The 14,532-nt window shown below is 40.0% G+C and overlaps 1 protein-coding gene and 1 non-coding gene across 2 annotated transcripts in view; one reads left to right on the top strand and one right to left on the bottom strand.

The window, feature by feature from the left end:
* LOC126334527 (spindle and kinetochore-associated protein 1-like) overlaps positions 1 to 14,532 on the top strand; it is a 424,403-nt gene that overhangs the window by 12,437 nt on the left and 397,434 nt on the right. The gene's annotated exons all lie outside the window — the stretch shown is intronic.
* On the bottom strand, positions 11,931 to 12,002 carry Trnap-agg (transfer RNA proline (anticodon AGG)). Its single transcript has one exon. It is a non-coding gene; the product is annotated as a tRNA-Pro (tRNA).

Raw genomic sequence — 14,532 nt, 5'->3', positions numbered from 1 at the left:
CAAGAACATACACTGGTTTGCAGGTACGCATTTGTTGTTGTTGAGGTCTTCAGTCCTGAGACTTGTTTGATGCAGCTCTCCATGCTACTCTATCCAGTGCAAGCTTCTTCATCTCCCAGTACCTACTGCAACCTACATCCTTCTGAATCTGCTTAGAGTATTCATCTCTTGGTCTCCCTCTACGATTTTTACCCTCCACGCTGCCCTCCAATAATAAATTGGTGATCCCTTGATGCCTCAGAACAAGTCCTACCAACCGATCCCTTCTTCTGGTCAATTTGTGCCACAAACTTCTCTTCTCCCCAATCCTATTCAATATTTCATCATTAGTTATGTGATCTACCCATCTAATCTTCAGCATTCTTCTGTAGCACCACATTTCGAAAGCTTCTATTCTCTTCTTGTCCAAACTGTTTATCGTCCATGTTTCACTTCCATACATGGCTACACTCCATACAAATTCTTTCAGAAATGACTTCCTGACACTTAAATCTATACTCAATGTTAACAAATTTCTCTTCTTCAGAAACGCTTTCCTTGCCATTGCCAGTCTACATTTTATATTCTCTCTACTTCTACCATCATCAGCTATTTTGCTCCCCAAATAGCAAAACTCCTTTACTACTTTAACTGTCTCCTTTCCTAATCTAATTCCCTCAGCGTCACCCGATTTAATTTGACTACATTCCATTATCTTCGTTTTGCTTTTGTTGATGTTCATCTTATATCCTCCTCTCAAGACACTGTCCATTCCATTCAACTGCTCTTCCAAGTCCTTTGATGTCTCTGACAGAATTACAATGTCATCGGCGAACCTCAATGTTTTTATTTCTTCTCCATGGACTTTAATACCTACTTAGAAATTTTCTTTTGTTTCCTTTATTGCTTGCTCAATATTCAGATTGAATAACATCGGGGATAGGCAGCAACCCTGTCTCACTCCCTTCCCAACCACTACTTCCCTTTCATGTCCCCCGACACTTCTAACTGCCATCTGGTTTCTGTACAAATTGTAAATAGCCTTTCGCTCCCTGTATTTTACCCCTGCCACCTTTAGAATTTGAATGAGAGTATTCCAGTCAACATTGTCAAAAGCTTTCTCTAAGTCTACAAATGCTAAAAACGTAGGTTTGCCTTTCCTAAATCTTTCTTCTAAGATAAGTCGTAAGGTCAGTATTGCCTCACGTGTTCCAACATTTCTACGGAATCCAAACTGATCTTCCCCGAGGTCGGCTTCTACTAGTTTTTTCCATTCGTCTGTAAAGAATTCGTGTTAGTATTCTGCAGCTGTGGCTTTTTAAACTGATTGTTCGGTAATTTCCACATCTGGCAACACCTGCTTTCTTTGAAGTCTGAGGGTATTGCGCCTGTTTCATACGTCTTGCTCACCACATGGTAGAGTTTTGTCAGGACTGGCTTTCCCAAGGCCGTTAGTAGTGCCAGTGGAATGTTGTCTACTCTGGGGGCCTTCTTTCGACTCAGGTCTTTCAGTGCTCTCTCAAATTCTTCACCCAGTATCGTATCTCTCATTTCGTCTTCATCTACATCCTATTCCATTTCTATAATATTGTCCTCAAGTACATCGACCTTGTATAGACCTTCTATATACCCTTCCACCTTTCTGCTTTCCCTTCTTTGCTTAGAACTGGATTTCCATCTGAGCTCTTGACGTTCATACGAGTGGTTCTCTTTTCTCCAAAGGTCTCTCCAATTTTTTCTGTAGGCAGTATCTATCTTACCCCTAGTGAGATAAGCCTCTACATCCTTACATTTGTCCTTTAGCCATCCCTGCTTAGCCATTTTGCATTTCCTGTCGATCTCATTTTTGAGACGTTTGTATTCCTTTTTGCCTGCTTCATTTACTGCAATTTTATATTTTCTCCTTTCATCAATTAAATTCAATATTTCTTCTGTTACCCAAGGATTTGTACTAGCCCTCGTCTTTTTACCTACTTGAACCTCTGCTGCCTTCACTACTTCATCCCTCAGAGCTACCCATTCTTCTTCTATTGTATTTCTTTCCCCAATTCCTGTCAATTGTGCCCTTATGCTCTCCCTGAAAGTCTGTACAACCTCTGGTTCTTTCAGTTTAATTAGGTCCCATCTCCTTAAATTTCCACCCTTTTGTAGTTTCTTCAGTTTTAATCTACAGGTCATAACCAATAGATTGTGGTCAGAGTCCACATCTGCCCCTGGAAATGTCTTACAATTTAAAACCTGGTTCCTAAATCTCTGTCTTACTATTATATAATCTATCTGATACCTTTTAGTATCTCCTGGGTTCTTCGATGTATACGACCTTCTTTTATGATTCTTGAACCAAGTGTTAGCTATGAGTAAGTTATGCTCTGTGGAAAATTCTACCAGACGGCTTGCTCTTTCATTTCTTAGCCCCAATCCATATTCACGTACTAAGTTTCCTTCTCTCCCTTTTCCTAGACTCGAATGCCAGTCACCCATGACTATTAAATTTTCGTCTCCCTTCACTATCTGAATAATTTCTTTTATTTGATCATACATTTCTTCAATTTCTTCGTCATCTGCAGAGCTAGTTGGCATATAAACTTGTACTACTGTAGTAGGTGTGGGCTTCGTATCTATCTTGGCCACAATAATGCGTTCACTATTCTGTTTGTAGTAGTTTACCCGCATTCCTATTTCCCTATTCATTATTAAACCTACTCCCGCATTACCCCTATTTGACTGTGTATTTATAACCCTGTATTCACCTGACCAAAAGTCTTGTTCATCCTGCCACCGAACTTCACTAATTCCCTCTATATCTAACTTTGACCTATCCATTTTCCTTTTTAAATTTTATAACCTACCTGCCCGATTAAGGGATCTGACATTCCACACTCCGATCCGTAGAACGCCAGTTTTCTTTCTCCTGATAACGACATCCTGTTGAGTAGTCCCCACCCGGAGATCCGAATGGTGGACTATTTTACTTCCGGAATATTTTATCCAAGAGGACACCATCATTTAACCATACAGTAAAGCTGTATGCCCTCGGGAAAAATTACGGCCGTAGTTTCCCCTTGCTTTCAGCCGTTCGCAGTACCAGCACAGCAAGGCCGTTTTGGTTATTGTTACAAGGCCAGATCAATCATCCAGACTGTTGCCCCTGCAACTACTGAAAAGGCTGCTGCCCCTCTTCAAGAACCAGACGTTTGTCTGGCCTCGCAACAGATACCCCTCCGTTGTTGTTGCACCTATGGTACGGCTATCTGTATCGCTGAGGCACGTAAGCCTCCCCACCAACGGCAAGGTCCATGATTCATGGGGGGGTAGGCATTAAAGAACGAATTTCGAAAGCGCATTATGTGCCTTGTACAGCACATTATTTGAATTTAGTCGGCACTAGCGCTGCAAGCTGTTGTCGGGAAGCATGTTCATTTTTCAATGTATGCAATACTTTTTATAATTTTTTTTCTACACACCGATGGGATAAACTTCTGCCTTTCATGAAACCAGGAAGCATAACGGTAAAAAGTTTATCAAAACACATTGGTCAGCAAGAGAGGTAGCGTGTGTAAGTCTATATTAAAACTGGGAGAGCGTTATAAATGCCCTCACACTATTGCCAACAATATGTTTGAAAACCCACTTGTGCGAAATGAGACAATCAACAAACTGGAAACAGTATTCATGATGACAGTTTGGAAGGACATGCTCCAGAGATTTAAAGCGTAAATCTGAAATTGCAAAGTGTAAATATTGATATAAAATAGTGCATGAATTATGTGAATCACTTGTAGGATTTATTTCATCTATTCGTGGCATGTTCGACTATTATGAAAATAAATCCATGGATATCGTGACTGATACAGACTATGAATGCACCTATAAAAGATCACGAAAAGGCAAACTTCATGATGACGAAAAGGCGGACTCTGAAGATGTTTTTCTGACTGGATCGGAAAAATTGAGAGTCGAAATATTTCTCCCAGTACTCGACAACTTGTACGCCGAATTAGTGAGAGCCCGCATCTCGTGGTCGTGCGGTAGCGTTCTAGCATCCAGCGCCCGGGTTCGATTCCCGGCGGGGTCAGGGTTTTATCTGCCTTGTGATGGCTGGGTATTGTGTGTTGTCCTTAGGTTAGTTAGGTTTAAGTAGTTCTACGTTCTCGGGGACTGATGACCATAGATGTTAAGTCCCATAGTGCTCAGAGCCATTTGAACCATTTTTGAATTAGTGAGGAGGAAGGAAGGCTATATATAAAACACAACTCCAAGCGTCACATGACATCCTTCAGAGCCTCCCTTCCATAGTGAATGTGTATATTTTGCGGAAGTTTAGAATCTTCTGAGATTAGTGATATACCAGTCGAAATGAGTAAATTTTTACGGAAAGAGGGGTTACAGTCCGTGTTTCAGAATGCTGACATTGGTCTTAGAATATTTTTATGTATGGCACTTACAAATTGTTCAGCAGAACGCTCTTTGTCGGCACTTAAAAGACTGAAATCGTGCCTTCGTTCTATGGTGTCTGAAGAGAGATTGAACGCCTTTCCATTCTTCACATAGAAGCCGTCCTCCTAACTGATAAACCGTCTGTGAACTATGAAGATATAAGAGTTTCCTGCCGTCAAAGACTGACGCTAACTTTGCCGACTGGTGAGTTTGTTTATTTATTCATATTAGTTTTAAAAATTTGAGATTATAACGTGATCTTTATTATAACTTAGAGCACAGTCACTAGATTTACAAACTACGTATTACCTGTTTATTCTACAGTTGCCGATGGCAGAACTAAACCTCGTTTACGTGCAGACGTGATCGAAGGCGCCCGACAATACTAAACAATGATCCAGGCCGCTCGGCATTGTACAGTTAAGTCAAACTGATACAGTAGTATATTAAAAATGATGCATATTCTTGGCGCCTGCGGAAATGTTTAGTTATCACGGAAATATACGTTATCGGATAATCTGTTAATATATAACGCAGTTCAGTTCTGTCGATGAATATGTAAAAGCTTTGCTAATACCGTTAGAGCTGTGGTGAGAACAGTAGCTGCAGTACAAAACAGTTCAGACCGTACAAGGATTAAAGGTATTGTGTACACTTATTACGCAGCATCTAGCTACACAGACCCTAATGCTTTACACGTTAACTATTAGATTATAAAACAAATTTGATTTTTCCACACTAGTCTGTAAAATTATATAATAGCAAATCCAGTTCTGTGTTTGTTCGTCTGTATTTGGTTATTAGTTTGTGCTCCGAAATCTCTATTTTATTTTCGTTTCTTACGCTTTCCTATAGATTCACGTATTAATACCGAACGTGTTATTTAATCTGTTACACATTCAAGTTATTAGATCGTAAACCGACAGTTTAATTTTGAACGCATCTCTGTAAAAGTACGTATTAATTCCTAATGTAAGAGACATTCGCTCCAATTTTTAGATCGTAACTTTATTTTCATTTTAACGGTTTCGTGTAATAGAACATATTAAAAGTGAACGTATAAAAAGAATCCGTTGTCTCGTACACGCTCTGCTGAATTTTTAGGCCATAAAAGAAAAGTTATTTTCCTTGTGTTAGTTTCTGTTGTCTTTAGTACAGTTCAGAAACCATATTACATGTTGATTGAGCGCGACTAGACTGCTGGCGCGTCCTTCAGAACACTTTTCATGAAATAATGGGGATAGTGATAGCTATCTGGATATTAATTACAATAACGCATCTGACTATCAGTTCACTAGGTTCGAAAGATAGGACTACCACCAAAGCTAGTTTCAATCACCAGAAAAATACTAAATGCGAGAGTCTACGGGGAGTAGGAGTGATATATTTACTTTGCAGGTAGTGGGGGAGGGAGCGTGGTAATTACGACGATAATCACTCGCACTCCTGTTACTATGATTGCTCCTGTTCTGGAAAATTATAAACAACGCGTGTAGTAAAGACAGCATACTACAGAGGACTGAACTGGCAAATATACAGTAGTTGTTGCTGCGGTAGGGCAGCGATATTGTTGGGGGGTAGAGCCAGTGGTTCTACGTCTCCACAACTTTACCAATAACAGAAACTTATAGCGAAGCTTGCCCTGTGTACTCTGACAACACAACTGAACACTTTCTGCACGACGTTGGTACCAGAACGACAGCCTTCGTATATAACTAATGAATAAATGTTATAGACCCTTTGCCTCTTTCAGTTGTTCCTCTTTTGAAGCTTCAATGAATAATAGTATATACAAGCAATCAGTAGAATGTTACAAATTTTTATATAAATTGGAGAATACGTGCACATGGGAAAGACCTAATTTAATACTGTTTATCATTGTCAGTCAACAATAACTTCTATTAGTAGCGCCCTGCTACAACAATACTTTGAGACTCTTGAAATATTATCGTACACTACTTCGTCAATCTCAATCTTTCAGAATGGGATAACTTTTCATTTAGAATTAATCACTTTTCATTAAAGTATAAACTTGCTTTCCCTATCGAAATAAAAATTATCTTTCTTTTCGTTGCAAGTTATTAACTGAAACATCCTATTGCTTCTCTTCAGGGTTTTAATTTCTTTGAACTATGATTTTACCAATATGGACTTAAGATTTACTTCGGTACGAAAAGACATATTCCAGATATTAGTCTGCTTTGAAATAAACTTTTTAATATTTTTCTTGTAATAGTTCAGGGATAAAGGGTAAGTAGGGTACCGCCTTTTTTACTTTATAGCAGATAATTATTTCTTGCAATTAATTCGTTTACGAGTGCTGGTTCTCTATTCAAAACTCGCTGAGTGGAAACATATTTAAAAAACAAAAATCTGAGTGTCACCGCCATTTTTCAACTATATGAACTTTAAATAATCGAAGTTCAACCACTTAAGGCGTTGACTTGCGCGACCCACTATTATTTAAAACTCAAAACACACCACTCGATTGTCTCTCTAGAGACTGAGCGTGTCTAATAAATGATTCTTCATTTGCCGCTGAGGGACAAGGGAAAAGCCATCAAATTCTCAATGAACTTCCGATTGTTTCTCAATAAATAGGTATTACGTAGGACGACCGTTCTCTATTACAGACTGCACATTCATTGCATTAGACGAGATTTCCGTAATTTACTGTATTACAACACTCACGTCAAAGTGCTAGGAAATGAAAGAGGAAGCCGTCTGGTAGAATTCTGCACAGAGCATAACTTAATCATAGCTAACACTTGGTTCAAGAATCATGAAAGAAGGTTGTATACATGGAAGAAGCCTGGAGATACTGACAGATTTCAGATACATTATATAATGGCAAGACAGATTTAGAAACCAGATTTTGAATTGTAAAACATTTCCAGGGGCAGATGTGGACTCTGACCACAATCTATTGGTTATGAACTGTTGATTAAAACTGAAGAACCTACAAAAAGGTGGGAATTTAAGGAGATGGGACCTGGATAAAATGACTAAACCATAGGTTGTACAGAGTTTCAGGGAGAGCATAAGGGAACAAATGGCAGGAATGGGGGAAAGAAATACAGTAGAAGAAGAATGGGTAGCATTGGGGGATGAAGTAATGAAGGCAGCAGAGGATCAAGTAGGTAAAAAGACGAGGGCTAGTAGAAATCCTTGGGTAACAGAAGAAATATTGAATTTAATTGATGAAAGGAGAAAATATAAAAATGCAGTTAATGAAGCAGGCAAAAAGGAATACAAACGTCTCAAAAATGAGATCGACAGGAAGTGCAAAATGGCTAAGCAGGGATGGCTAGAGGATAAATGTAAGGATGTAGAGGCTTATTTCACTAGGGGTAAGATATATACTGCCTACAGGAAAATTAAAGAGACCTTTGGAGATAAGAGAACCACTTGTATGAACATCAAGAGCTCAGATGGAAACCCAGTTCTAAGCAAAGAAGGGAAAGCAGGAAGGTGGAAGAGGTATATAGAGGGTCTATACAAGGTCGATGTACTTGAGGACAATATTATAGAAATGGAAGAGGATGTAGATGAAGATGAAATGGGGAGATATGATACTGCGTGAAGAGTTTGACAGAGCACTGAAAGACCTGAGTCGAAACCAGGCCCCGGGAATAGACAACATTCCATTAGAACTACTGACGGCCTTGACAAAACTCTACCATCTGGTGAGCAAGATGTATGAAACAGGCGAAATACCCTCAGACTTTTAGGCACCAGACAATAACCAAATTTTTTCTAAGTCAGTGCGACAGTTTAAATTTCCCGTGCGTAGTCAAGTTATTGACGTCCTGATGCGTTATGATACGGGTTTCATTCTAACTTTCAATAAAAATTATCAGTTTTTAGTTTTAGCATGTTCTGTGTCTAACTAAAGACATATTAAGTACTTTGAACTTACGTAACATAACTGCTAATTATAACGTTTCCGTCCCCCCCCCCCTCCTCCTCCTCCCACCTACCTCCCCCTTACCTTAAAGACAAACGTTACTTATGGAAAAGTTTGTTTCCCTATTCTCTCACTTAACGGAAACGTTATAATGCGTGACAATTTTTATGTCACGCAATCACTGAAGATGCGTTGGTGACATTGGACATGCAACACGTATCAAGTTGCATCCTGATCTTGAAAATACCTCACGCGATTGCCGAGGCGTGTGGGCAGAATGTCGGCGGTTCCCGGAAGCGTGGACATGCCCTTGAGATAAGATTGCTGTCTCTCTTAGAAACCACCCCGCTCCACTGCTTACATATACAAAGTAATCTAAGTAATTACGATAATTTGAAAATACTAGCGCTGATCATTATTTGTTGTCAGTAGACTTTACGCAAGTGGCCAGTAGTGGCTGTCTCTTCTTGAGTGTGAATAATATAATTCATTTCGTATCCCTAAAATCACTCCTACATAGTAGGGTTTATGTAGCACCATCTGACTGAATGATAGTACAGTTTACCTTCAATAGACGAAATCTGATCATAAATTCTAAGCAGTGGCTGATTAAAAAATTTTCCGCCCCTAGGCACGCCATATTATATGCCACCCGTCCCCAAAAAACATGTTTTAAATAATAAGTATTACCTGGTCACTTCACAATTGCCGTTTTGGGTGGGAGCGCTGTGAGCTGTTCCGTACTCCGCTATTCGTTGTTCTGAAGGACGCGCCAGCAGTCTAGTCGCGCTCAATCAACATGTAATATGGTTTCTGAACTGTACTAAAGACAACAGAAACTAACACAAGGAAAATAACTTTTCTTTTATGGCCTAAAAATTCAGCAGAGCGTGTACGAGACAGCGGATTCTTTTTATACGTTCACTTTTAATATGTTCTATTACACGAAACCGTTGGAAATGAAAATAAAGTTACGATCTAAAAATTGAAGCGAATGTCTCTTACATTAGGAATTAATACGTACTTTTACAGAGATGCGTTCAAAATTAAACTGTCGGTTTACGATCTAATAACTTGAACGTATAGCAGATTAAATAACACGTTCGGTATTAATACGTTCGGTATTAATACATGAATCTATAGGAAAGCGTAAGAAACGAAAATAAAATAGAGATTTCGGAGCACAAACTAATAACCAAATACAGACGAACAAACACAGAACTGGATTTGCTATTATATAATTTTACAGACTAGTGTGGAAAAATCAAATTTGTTTTATAATCTAATAGTTAACGTGTAAAGCATTAGGGTCTGTGTAGCTAGATGCTGCGTAATAAGTGTACACAATACCTTTAATCCTTGTACGGTCTGAACGGTTTTGTACTGCAGCTACTGTTTTCACGATAGCTCTAACGGAATTAGCAAAGCTTTTACATATTCATCGACAGAACTGAACTGCGTTATTTATTAAGTTTTTCAGCTGAGCGTATTATCCGATAACGTATATTTCCGCGATAACTAGACATTTCCGTAGGCGCCAAGAATACGCATCATTTTTAATATACTACAGTATCAGTTTGACTTAACTGTACAATGCCGAGCGGCCTGGACCATTCGAGTATTGTTTAGTATTGTCGGGCGCGTAAACGAGGTTTAGTTTCGCGCTCTGCCATCGGCAACTTTAGAATAAACAGGTAATACGTAGTTTGTAAATCCAGTGACTGTGCTCTAAGTTATAATAAAGATCACGTTATAATGTCAAATTTTTAAAACTAATATGAATAAATAAACTCACCAGTCGGCAAAGTTAGCGTCAGTCTTTGACGGCAGGAAACTCTTATATCTTCATAGTTCACAGACGGTTTATCAGTTAGGAGGACTTTAGGCAAGGTCTTGTGAGTACAACTTATTGTATTATTACGAGAGTGAGCTACATTGTCCGACGTTGCTTTTCATATATCTGTTGCAGTGCTGTTAGAGCCTGTTCATCTCCTGTATATCTCCTACCAGTTTGTGGTATCTAAAGGGTGGTGCAATACAAATCCCGAATGAAAGTAGCCTGAGTCCAGAAAAAAGGTGTTGCACTGTTTATTGAACGATGCCTTTACTTGTATCAGATTTGAAAGTAGGAAATAAATAACTCATTCTAACAAAATTTAGCATTTTTTATTTTTTTAATAATTAATTTTCTACATGTGAAGCGTCCTGAGAAAAGGTAGTATTGAAGCTCGCCTCGATCCCGTAATAGGAGCAACTCTGTTCGTCCACCAAGTTTCATTTGCTCCACTGCTTTCTACGGAACAGAAAGAGTATCGTTCGAACAATTCTGATCCGATATTGACATTACCTGAAGTACGGTACTCAAATGTTCTTGATGCCTGTACATGTGACGTCATTCGGAAGAGATTCAGAATTGGAAGAGCATGTGGTTCAAATCTCCGCAGAGTATTCTAGTGCTGGCACTTGTAAGCCCCGCGGTCGGACAGGCGGGGCAGTGTCGGGTGCCGCTGATGCCAGCGACCGCAGTGTATGCCGTGCTGTCCAGAGCGGCAGCCACCCTCGCCTCATCCCCGGCCAGGATGGACGGGACGGCTCCCGGACATTTCGGTCTCCAGGCCACTCGCGAGCGTCACACGTACACCACAGCAAGGCCTGTTTCTTCCTCCTGCCTAGGACAAGACCCTTTCAGTCGCAGCTGGCACTGAGTGGTCATTTAATTACACCAGGTATCGCGTGTTACTGCAGTATTTAAGCAGACGAGTGCAACTTGACTGAAAGGAGGAGACCGTAGTATGTAGTAGAATTAATAATAGCACAATACGTCGCTTTGGCGCTAAAAAAACTCCGTTCCGAGATAGAAGCTAAACAGTGACTTTCTACATGTCGGAAAGTAACTTTGTTTTCTTACCCTTTTAACTGATTGTTCCTTTTTAAACTGTCTTTGCACAACAAAGATTTTTGGTTAGATTTAACGTTAAAGATATTTGTAATTATGTATATAAAATTGAAATGTCCTGGCAGAATAAAACTGTGTGCCGCTCTGAGTAACAACAGTGGTCCTGAGTTCGAGTCTTGGTGGTACACAATTTTAATCTGCCGGGATGTTTCATTAAAGCGCACACTCCGCTGCGGAGTAAAAATTTCAGTCATGAGATGAACTCAGTTGTTGCAAGGTAATTACAATATTACTGCGAATACTTGTGCTCACGTCACCATTATAGATGGTGTTTTAAAGAAATTCACCTATAAAAAACGAAAAACAGTGCTAGCATTTCTTTGACTGTGTAATTAATCACCGTTTCTGCATAACTTGGCACCGAAATTTTATAAACGTACGTCATTCTACAGTTACTCTGGAGCCACCGACCATGTGAAAAGTCTTTAAAATTGCAGCTACAACAAAACGGAATTATGTTATGTTCTTGTGCTTCTTCACTAGTGAGAGTGGCGGTGGTCTGTCCTTAAAACTGAAACACTCGTTTCTTTCCAACACTCCTGAAACTAGTTTGCTTGTGAAGTCTCTGGGAGACGAGGCAGGGCCCAGATTCCCCCCGCACACGTTGCACATTCTCTTCAGCTCTTGGATGGATCAAAGCAAAAAAAACATGGGCTCGTCCGGGATTTGAACCCGGGACCTCTCGCACCCTAAGCGAGAATCATACCCCTAGACCAACGAGCCACGACGGCAACGTGTTCCACTTGAGACGTAGTGAATCTTGGAGAGAGTGACATACTTCGTGCAGGAGGCGCCCTGGCGTGTGGCTGTCGGCTGCAACACTACGATCAGCGCTGCGTGTCTGACTGTGTAAGGCAGCGCCGTGTTCTGGTACAGTAGAGCACGTCAAGGCTTATCAAGAAAAGAAATAAGGACGAGTCAAGATTCGCTACATGAGATGCATTTGCACTCAATGCTGTGCTTTCAATAAGTTGCTTATCTTGGGCTACTTTTTTCTTCCATCTCGCTCGCCTACGGTACGGAACGCCAAAGACTAGACATTTCGCGAAACATTTTCGATGTTATTGTCAACAGTGGAGAAATAAGTGGTTCAGCAAACAGATTCCACATCGACTTTAACTTACGGACTTGAAAATGAGGTTGATTGCAAGATTGTCTCATTCATGCGATGACTGGATGTTGTTACGGCAATAATTCAATCCATAACGTGTTATTCATCTCATTTATGAACGAAATTAGAGGGATATTCTGAATTAAAATTTGCCCACGGTTTCTTATATTGGTAGGCCACATATGTAAATGACACGTCACATTCTCTTATGCAGCAGCTGGCATGCCATACTTAGTCACAGTGGGGCCGTTTTAGCAATTGATGACGATGGTTGAAATTTCTTTTTCCCGCCAACAGTGAGTTTACGCCAGTGATAAGATATGGTCTCACTTAGTGCTAATCTAAGCTGATCGACAGTCCTGGTCCATATGTGCGCTACTGCATTTCACCCATCAAACGGATGGTATCCGATAACAGAATATAAAAACAGATTTTTATGCCATGTTAAAAGTGACAGTCACGATTTTCTGTAACTATAAATCGGTCATCGAAGCAAGATGCACGTCTCGTCCGGGATCTGAACCGGGACCCGAAGCGAGAATCTTACGTCTAGAACAACGAGCCACGCTGTGGAAGTTTTCTAAAGACATTAGCAGATGTAACTAGATCACAGGGTTCGTAGAGGCAGCTAACGTCCGTTCAAACGTTAACTGATCCTGATAACAAGTTGCAGTGATATGAAGTTATCTGCTTTAGAGCCGAGTAAAGTCTTTATCAATGCACGATTTTCCAAGAAATCAACTGTGAAACAATTAGATTAATGTTGACACTTTGGAGCCCACATCCGTGTCCGCGTGAATCGATATGATTCTATTTGGAAGCCAGCATTGTTTCTCTTCTCTACTCCCCACTGTATTTTCGTGCCTTGGTACTGCCGACGGAGGTATGGTAGTGGATTCTGATTCTGCGCATTAGGCCTAAAACATTGCGGCTAGAAAGTGTATCACTTTATGTGCGAACCCAGACTGTCCCTAGTCAGGCTACAAAAGGCGGCGGCGCTATGGTACCGTCCCCTGCCCTCTTTTTCACGATACTATCTGAAACTTCAGCTCTTTTAACGCAAAGTACATGGTGAACAGGTTCATAAAATTACTAAATCTGTGTTTGCGTTAATTTTGTTAACAATTTATATTACGACATTTCTATCGAATGCATCATTCACGAGAGATACCGCCTAGACCACCTTACGCAATGTTAAGCAAATTTACTTAGCCCCTTGAAGCCAGTTTAGTCGTCATAAGTTTTTAGAATCCTTTTGCCTTTTTCCTACGCATAACGATATTCTGACGCACCGTAATTAGAAATGTTAGAATTTAGCTCCACAACATATGTGCGAAATAGAAAGCACTAAATTCTGTCTGTTGATTATTTTTTAATTAAATAGGTTCTTTATCGTGGCAGCAGAAATACAAAATAGCCACTTCGGGAATATTAACACCAATTGTGGCTGAGTATTGTCACCCAACGCCGCTACAGTGCATCGATGCTGAAGGCGTCAACATCCGTTGTTAGGCCACCCCTTCGATAGCGAACGTGTGTTTGTACACTGACGACTTTGCCGCCGTAGCGGCCTGTACATCAGTGCGTGGATCCGATGGTGAGGTGCGGGGAAGGGAAGGGTGTGTCACAGTTTGGAAGCTGACTCAAAGCATTTCTGTTTTTACACGTAGGAGAACTCGGGTTTCTTAATATTTAGCATTTTTTGTAAAATAATGGAGCACGAGGAAACATATCTGAAAGGTATACCGAGCAGAAAGGGATAAGGCTTTTGTTTTAAAGTATTGCATTGACGTTGAAATTATTAGGAATATGTAAAAACTAGAACACAGTGATGTTAAATAAACTGTTTAAGCGGAGGAATTTGGAATCTCCAAAAAGTTAACAATAAGTCATTTTGAAAAATATACAGATTTTTTACTGTTTAACAGCAAGGTACTATTATTTTATTGAAACCCATTGCTCGTGCCTAGATCTATTTTCAGGCTCGCGAATAGACAACGTAGGATGCTTAGTAATAAATCATACACCCCAGCTCTCCTGGTTAGCGAAACGGGTTTCTTTGTTAAATCTGATATTCCCAACATTCATTTGGCTACGTTAAACTCATTATTTACTTTTAAAATTACCGTTCCAGAAGATAAA

Source organism: Schistocerca gregaria, chromosome 2 (genome assembly GCF_023897955.1).
Source record: "Schistocerca gregaria isolate iqSchGreg1 chromosome 2, iqSchGreg1.2, whole genome shotgun sequence".
Taxonomy (NCBI): domain Eukaryota; kingdom Metazoa; phylum Arthropoda; class Insecta; order Orthoptera; family Acrididae; genus Schistocerca; species Schistocerca gregaria.
The sequence above is the reverse complement of the archived record's forward strand: the minus strand, read 5'-3'. Positions and strand labels throughout refer to the sequence as shown.